General features: G+C 54.7%; 1 long non-coding RNA gene across 2 annotated transcripts; it reads left to right on the top strand.

The window, feature by feature from the left end:
- Positions 1-2,943: 2,943 nt before the first annotated feature.
- LOC144935766 (uncharacterized) lies at positions 2,944-5,656 on the top strand. 2 transcript variants are annotated; one of them, XR_013637345.1, is made up of 3 exons: positions 2,944-2,972; positions 5,019-5,113; positions 5,575-5,656. It is a non-coding gene; the product is annotated as an uncharacterized LOC144935766 (long non-coding RNA). The 2 variants fall into 2 exon arrangements; XR_013637344.1 differs by lacking the exon at positions 2,944-2,972 and adding an exon at positions 3,128-3,204.
- The last annotated feature ends 2,037 nt before the right edge of the window (positions 5,657-7,693 follow it).

Here is a 7,693-nt window from a genome sequence, read left to right on the forward strand (position 1 = left end):
GGGGGGGGCTGGTTCAATAATAATGCATCGCAGAGGCATTGTGGCGCGTGGAGTGCGTTACATTTTCCCATGGTCAGTGCGGAGGTTTTATTTTCAATTGATGTCATCATCAGCAATAATTATCATCGTAACACATCAATAATGATGGTGAATTATCCATCATCGTAATGCAATAGTCGTCATTGTCAAAATCATGCATAATGTATCAATAGAACCCACGTAATTAGTATTATCCTCATGATAAAAGAACAGCCCATTATTATTCATAATCACACGAGTCTAGCATGCATTGTTATTATCACACATCAATTTATAATTGTTCATCAGTTCATCATCAATCATCATCGTCATAATAATCATGCGTCATCTCCAACGCGGGGTGGAGGGTTGTTAATCTCCGTCACTCCCCGTGTGCTGCCTCCTGCTGTACACCGTACGTCCTTGTGAATAAAACCACCTTGACAACATCATCCTCCATCATCCATCCTCCTCATCACCGTCAACTGCTGGATGAATGCCTCCTCCAAACTCGATCCCACCCCTCTCCGACCACACTCAGCGGCGATCCGCCTGGCTCCCCGTGCTGTCCAGAGGCTCGGTTCGCTGGGGGGTCTCTCTCTCTCTCCTGGCCCCTCGCCGTCAGTCCTATCAGCAATCCACACGTCATCAGTAATCCACGTGTCATAGCAGTAATCTACACGTCACGTCATTAATCTACACGTCACGTTATTCATCTACACGTCACGCCATTAATGTACACGTCACGTCCTTAATGTACACGTCATATCAGTAATGCCCTCGTCATAGTAGTAATGCGCACGTTCTCCAGGCCCTGTCGTTTCATCATCGCATGCGCCAAACATGTTTAACTTTATTATCTCCGTAACCTTTTTAAGTTTGTGACTTTGGTCGTTGCAATTCTTCTTCGTCTGTCATTCTTTCAACTCGGATGATTGAAGTCGATGTAGATTCCCGTAAAACAAAGTCAAAAGTGTCTCCATCCTCCATCCTCACACACACGGTAGTGTATACACACGCGTGTGTGTGTACTTGCGCTGGTACTGTGAGGTCACAGTCGCTTCTATATTTTATTTAAATCGTGTCCAAAGTGTCTCTCTGCTTGCATCCCACCTTGGGGTTCCAGAACAAACAGTGGAAATTCCACATTCCTATGGCGGGAAATAGCCTATTCGCTGGAAAAAACTAAAATCGGATATTTAAAACCGGTATAAATTTCATCAACCTCGGATTGATGATGGTGCTCACCAAATAAGAATGCAGAAAACAACGTTTAAACCAGAAATATACCCAGTTGTCCGACATTTCGGGCAATCGTCCTGCCACAGGGCAGAGAGATAGGGCAGAGAGATTGAACGATGTCGAGTTGATATCAGGTTGTGCCGTAACATCTTTTAAGTTGATGTATGACGAGTGTAGAAAATCCTTCTCTTTTATCAGTTACGGATTTCCCTTCCACCCAATCACCATCTCGTCGAATCTCGAAAGGCAAGCAGATGTTGAGCCTGGTTACTCCTCGGAAGGGTGACCACCTGAACCGAGGCTTGCCAGGTGCTGTAGGCGAGGTGCGGCCAGGAGGGGCTGGGTTTTCTCCGGCCTCTCCGGTTTCCTCCACACGAAGCCAAACTTTTTATTTTTAATACAACATCCCAATGTAGCAGGGCCCTCCTGAAAAGGAGTCTTGAGACGCTGTAAAGTCTTTCCCGGGCGAGTAATCACCGTCGTTATTGTACAAAGTGGTGCGGAAATTAAACCGAACGTTTTTTTTCCTTTTGAGACTCTGCAACTGCACTGCTGTCAACCAATGAACGCGCGTTTGGAAGCTTAGCCCTACCCCGAACAAACCCGCCTTTATGTGAACACGAAATCCGCGGGCGAACCGATTACGGCGATATCAATTAACACGATTGTCCAGGCTCCTGTGTGGGTCTTGATTGTTGAGCTGCGGTGCAGCCAACGAAGCGGCGACTGCCTTCGGACTCGGGCAGCAGCCAGAGATCTCCATCGTGCATCTTCCTACGGCGCATGAATTAACGACGCCGTCTCTTACGCGGAGAATTGTAAATTAGTATAATGACTGTGCAGCTACTGCAGTGATATTTGTGTGTGTGTGTGTCTGCACGTGTGTTACATAGAGTTGTGGGGAGCGGTAGTGTAGCGGTTAGCGCGCTGCGCTACGAACCTGGCCACCCCAGTTAGATTCCCGCTCACGGCCAACATTGGTGACGAAATGATCCTGGACCTCCCCCTAGGTCCATCTCGGCCTAAAATGAGTACCTGGTGCGGTGTGTAAAAACATCGCTACTGGAGAGACAAAGGCGACTGGGCGTGGTGCTGGCCACACACCCCCTCGTGTGCCGTTCTCGTCTTCGTAGGTGCTCGCTCACAGCACTTGCTCAAACATCATGTTAAGGCTATACGGGGGACCTTTGTCTTTTTTGTGTTGACGGGGGTAAGAGGGTGGTGGCGCAGTGGTTAGCGCCACGGCGTATCGAACCCCGGGCCAGCTAGACTCGTGTCCAACTCGGGTCGCCGGATTCATTGCTCTCTGCTAACAAGTGCGCCCATCGCTCCCACCACTTGATGTTGACACACACGGAGATAAAATCACAATTTCCCGACAGCCACTTCCACACCAACCGGCGACTGCTCCTGGAGCCTCCTCCACCTCACCTCCCTCCACCCCTCCCCACCCACCCACCGCCATCCCGGTCTCCCTGCACGCAGGCGACAGGGGATGATCACTTGACTCGAAGCGCTTAGTCCATCACATAGAGGCAGCACAGGGGTCGGGATCGTGTCCCGCGGGCGGGAGGGGGTAGGGGGAAGGGGGTGGGGGCGAGGGGGGTATACCGCCCACCCCCCAACTCACTTTGCTTCCGCATGGGGTTACTGCTATTGGCGGTCTCAAACCCCGGGCTCCATCGAGAACAACAACCACCATGATCGTGATGGTGATGCCATTGTTATTATAATTATCCTCCATGTATTTAATGAGCAATGCTGCGTCTGCGCTGAGCAGCGCGCGCCCAGAGAGGTGCGCGCGCGTGGCATGTCGCTGCGGGGCAGAGAGCGAGAGAGATGATGAAGACGTGGATCGGAGGGAGACGTCGCGTTACCCGCCAAGAAGAGGAGACGCGGCGTCGTGCGTGGCGCGTGGCTCGGAGGGACGACGATGCCGCAGAGGTCGAGAACGACAGCGGGAGTGTGGGGGGCAGCCGAAGCGGGGGGGAGGGGGGGATGAAGAGATGCCATCGTCTCGCGTGGCGCCAGCTGCTCGCTGTGTGTACGTGCAGGTGGCTTCTCACATCGCAGGGCCGTGGGCATTGGCAGCACTTTAGGGGAAGGCTTTCATCCAGCAGTAGATAGTTCACGGCTGCTGCTACTAATGATGATGATGATGGCCCTTTATAGCGGCTGTGGAGACGGGACCCCACACCCTGGCGAGGCGTCAGCTGGCGAGGCCGCTTATTTACGAGCCCGCGTCCCCGCTCTCACCGCGCTCCCCGCGCTCTCCTCTCGCCACTTGAAAGTCAATTTAAACGCAAAACAAGCGGCGACGATTGGCGTCAATAGCCCGGGCTGGGACGGGAAGGGAATTGAGAGGGAGAAGGGGGGGCGGATGGGGGGCGGGAGACTCCTCACGGGGAGGCGAGAGGCGGCTTTTAGAGCTGCAGCTATGGTGGTGGTGAAGATGAAAATGTTGGTGATGCTTTGTGTAATGATATTGGTGGTGGTGGCGTTGTTGGGGATGATGATGGTGGTGGTATTAATAACGGCGAGCAATAATGATGTTGTTGACAGTGACATGTGTATGTTGAACTTCGTTCGTAGCCCACCGTGCTAATTGGACGTCGGTGGTGTTTGATGGTAGTGATGAAGCTGATGATGACTCGATGAGTAGCCGCAGTAGCTGCCTCCTTGTTTAACCGCTCACGATGACGCCGATAACGGCAGCCGTTCCTCCACAGCCCCCTCCCCTGCGTAGAGAGATCAACACCGTCTTCCACCCCTACAGCCGTGCGAGCCCCCGGGGTCAATCCCCATTTAGTGATGCCAGTTAGTGGGGCCAGTCAGTGAACGAGTCATTGATCGTGAGCAGGAATTGAACTCGGTTCGTCGCTAACCACTGCGCCACCGCTCCTCATTTGTAGTGTATACATCATGTTACTACATGTTACTACAAAGACAAATACGACGATCCCCGTGTAGCCTTTCACAGACTATTGGGGCAAGTGCTGTTAGCGAGCACCTGTGAAGGCCGGCACGGCACACGAGGGGGTGGGTGGCCAACACCACGCCCGGCCGCATTTGTCTTCCCAGGGGCGATGTTTACACGCCGCACCAGGTAATCATTTCAGGCTAAATCGGCCTTTGGGAGCCCCAGAACCGGTTCAGATATTGGTCGCTGGTGTTGGCCGTGAACGGGAATCGAATTTGGGTCGTCGAGTTCGCAGCGCAGCGCGTTAACACACACACACACACACGCGCACACTCCGACATAGACACGTGCACTCCACTACATTATCACGCACACACTCCATCACTTAGTAGACGCACCAGCCAATAACGCACTTGCTGTGTGTGCGCCTCCCGGCGCCGCGGGGGGTTCGCGCCGCCCCCCCCCCCTCCTCGCGAGGTGGAGGAGGCCCCGCGGCCCCGACAGCAGCAGCAGGAGGAGGAGGTCGCTACTGGCGTGGCCCACGGGCTGGGGAGATCTTCAGCCGAACATTTCAACCCCCCGCCCCACCATCGACCACCCCACCCCCCGTGCCCACAGAGGAGCCAGAGTAGACGCCGATCTAGAACCTCCCTCGGGGGAGAAACGCGTTTAAAGCGGCCCCTATATTCGTAACTGCAAACAAACACGCAATGTGTTTTCTCCTACAGTAAATATCAATGCAATTCAAATATTAGGGGTCTCGATGATGAGGGAATTGGGGCAATTGATCTACCCCTCCCCTCTCCACAACCCTCTTCCCCCACATTTGCCATTGCAGCGGAACGCGGTTGCTCTGTGGGACTTTTGCGTTGTGATGCTGCTGCGATGGCGCTGTGGTGCACAAGCCCACGGAACGAACACCACTCCCCCAGTGTGTGTGTCAAGGCTACGTCACGAGCAATGAATCTTTGCCACAATCGCACACAGAGAGGGGGGGGGGACTACGCCACGGGGGAGAGGCCGCCGGCGCAGGGCCGAGAGGCCGCGGCCTGCGAGCCGGGGGGGGGGGGAGCGGCCGCGGGGGTTGGGGCCGCTGATTGGCTCAAGGCGCGACACACACCTCGAACATAGTTCCATACAAATGTAGGGACTAGAGCCTGGGATAAAATATGTTGGGGCTTGGGGGGGCGCTTTCCCGTACTCAAGAAGAAGCGATGGTTCCAATGCCCCCGGAGAGAGAATTCCTACCACGCAAGGTGTAAAAAACTTTGGTCATACACATTCCTTTATATGGCCAATAAACGTGGATTAATATGTAATGACCTTTGCGGTGGTTATCACATCCATATTTCATCCGTGGTTATGGACCTGTTCAAACCCCACAACTCGTGCAGGACCAGGACCGGCGTAGCTACCAAGGCGGTGCCGTTGCAGCGAGACCCAAGGACCGAATGAGTCCACGGGCCCGGTCACGAGGAGGGGAAGGGTGGTGGGTGGCGGTGGGTGGCGACGAGGGGAGGGGGCTGCTCCACAATTAATTCCATGCACCAGCACCCATGGCGGCCACGCTACACCACTCCGGCTAAATCATCGTCTTGAGACTCGGTGAAACTTTCCTCGATACCTGCAATCAACTCTGATGATGATATAATAATAAACACGAACTACAACCCTTCGTCTAACCACTGCTGGATGAAGGCCTTCCTACGTTGTGTCGCTGTAAGAGTCGTTTGACCATACTTCACCACGCTGGTTGAGGCAAGATGATGATGATGGCGGATGGTAGTTGGCTGAGTGGAGTGTTTCAGATATCACTCGCCACTGATGTTGGCCGTGGCCGGGAAACTCTAAATCGTTCGTCGTGAGTCCCGCCACCACCTTCCCCCGCACTCGGCCACTCGCACCGACCAGCGCGGGGAGGTATGGTGGAACAACTCCCACGGTCTACAGGGCATGGGGAGGCCTCCATCCAGCAGTAGATCGACGAAGAGCCGGACACAGGGCAGTTACACAACTCGCATCAAACATCAATTTAGTCCACGAGCCCAAAGTAGATACAGTACTATCGTCGGCACGATACGTATCAACTCCGGTGGTACCAGTTCCTGCTCCAGCCCATGGACTAATTGACCAAGCATCGCACTTCAGAGGCGTGGGTACACATCGGTCCTTCTTGGATAAAGATCATTACCGTAATGATATTGGCGTTATTGCGTATGACCAAACCACGCGTAGTGGGCCGGATTTTGTGAGATCGCGGAAGCTACTCCAGGATGAGCCTGGGGATCACCCTGCACGAGGATAGCCCTGCATGGAGATCACCCTGCATGGAGATCACCCTGCATGGAGATCACCCTGCATGGAGATCACCCTGCATGGAGATCACCCTGCATGGAGATCACCCTGCATGGAGATCACCCTGCATGGAGATCACCCTGCATGGAGATCACCCTGCATGGAGATCACCCTGCATGGAGATCACCCTGCATGGAGATCACCCTGCATGGAGATCACCCTGCATGGAGATCACCCTGCATGGAGATCACCCTGCATGGAGATCACCCTGCATGGAGATCACCCTGCATGGAGATCACCCTGCATGGAGATCACCCTGCGTGGGCATCACCCTGCATGCATGCCGCCTGCTCTAGGCGGCTGTGGGGCTGCGCTCGCGAAGGCGGTGGTCAGCGGAGAGCGGCGCAGCGAAAGCCACTGTTGTCCTGTACACCTATGCGTCCTGCCAGCATCAACCCGCTCCGTGCCAACTACAAAGTCTCCACGCCTGCCGCGCCATGGGCTTCGAGGCCACTTCACTCATCCAGCGATGGATTGACGCGAGGGCCGTACGTGCAGTGTATCAGCACTGCCGTCAGCACCATCACCCCACTTGTTATTATTGTATTCCCACTATTATTCATCATTGCATTCACTCAGATCCGAGGCCCTTTCAGCAAAGAGCGCAACCGCCCGCGTGTTCGGGACTCATGGGGGATAGGGGGAGCGAAGTGGGGGCGGGGGGGTGGGTGGCGGAGGATGAGGGGGCTGGGGAAGGCGGAGAGCGTGTAGGGGGAGGGGGGGTATTTGGGTCGTGGGCTTTGCGGGGGGAGGGGGCGGGGCGCTTTGGGAGGGAGAAGACACGTAGAGGAATGTGCGCGCGTCACTCACCACCCGTTAATGGAGCGCGAATAATCAGTTGTGCCAAATAGCTGTCACGGGATCAGCGTCAAAATAAAGAGACGGGGAATTTAAAGCGTTCGCTGTATAATGCATTGTAATCTCATCCCGGTCCCCCCCCCCCGCCAGAAATAAAATGTCACCAGTGTTGGGAGGGGGTGGAGAGGGATCACCGGGGGATGAGGGTGGGGGGAGATCGCTCTCCCCTATCCAGCCCGTGCGTTTTGGTGTCGGAATGCGCTGCAAGTCGCGACGTGTCTCGGCCGTTTTCCGCCCGGTTTTTAGGCCACCACCATCATTATCACCACCACCATCACCACCACCATCACCACCACCACC

This window comes from Lampetra fluviatilis, chromosome 14 (assembly GCF_964198595.1).
Source record: "Lampetra fluviatilis chromosome 14, kcLamFluv1.1, whole genome shotgun sequence".
Classification (NCBI taxonomy): Eukaryota; Metazoa; Chordata; class Hyperoartia; order Petromyzontiformes; family Petromyzontidae; genus Lampetra; species Lampetra fluviatilis.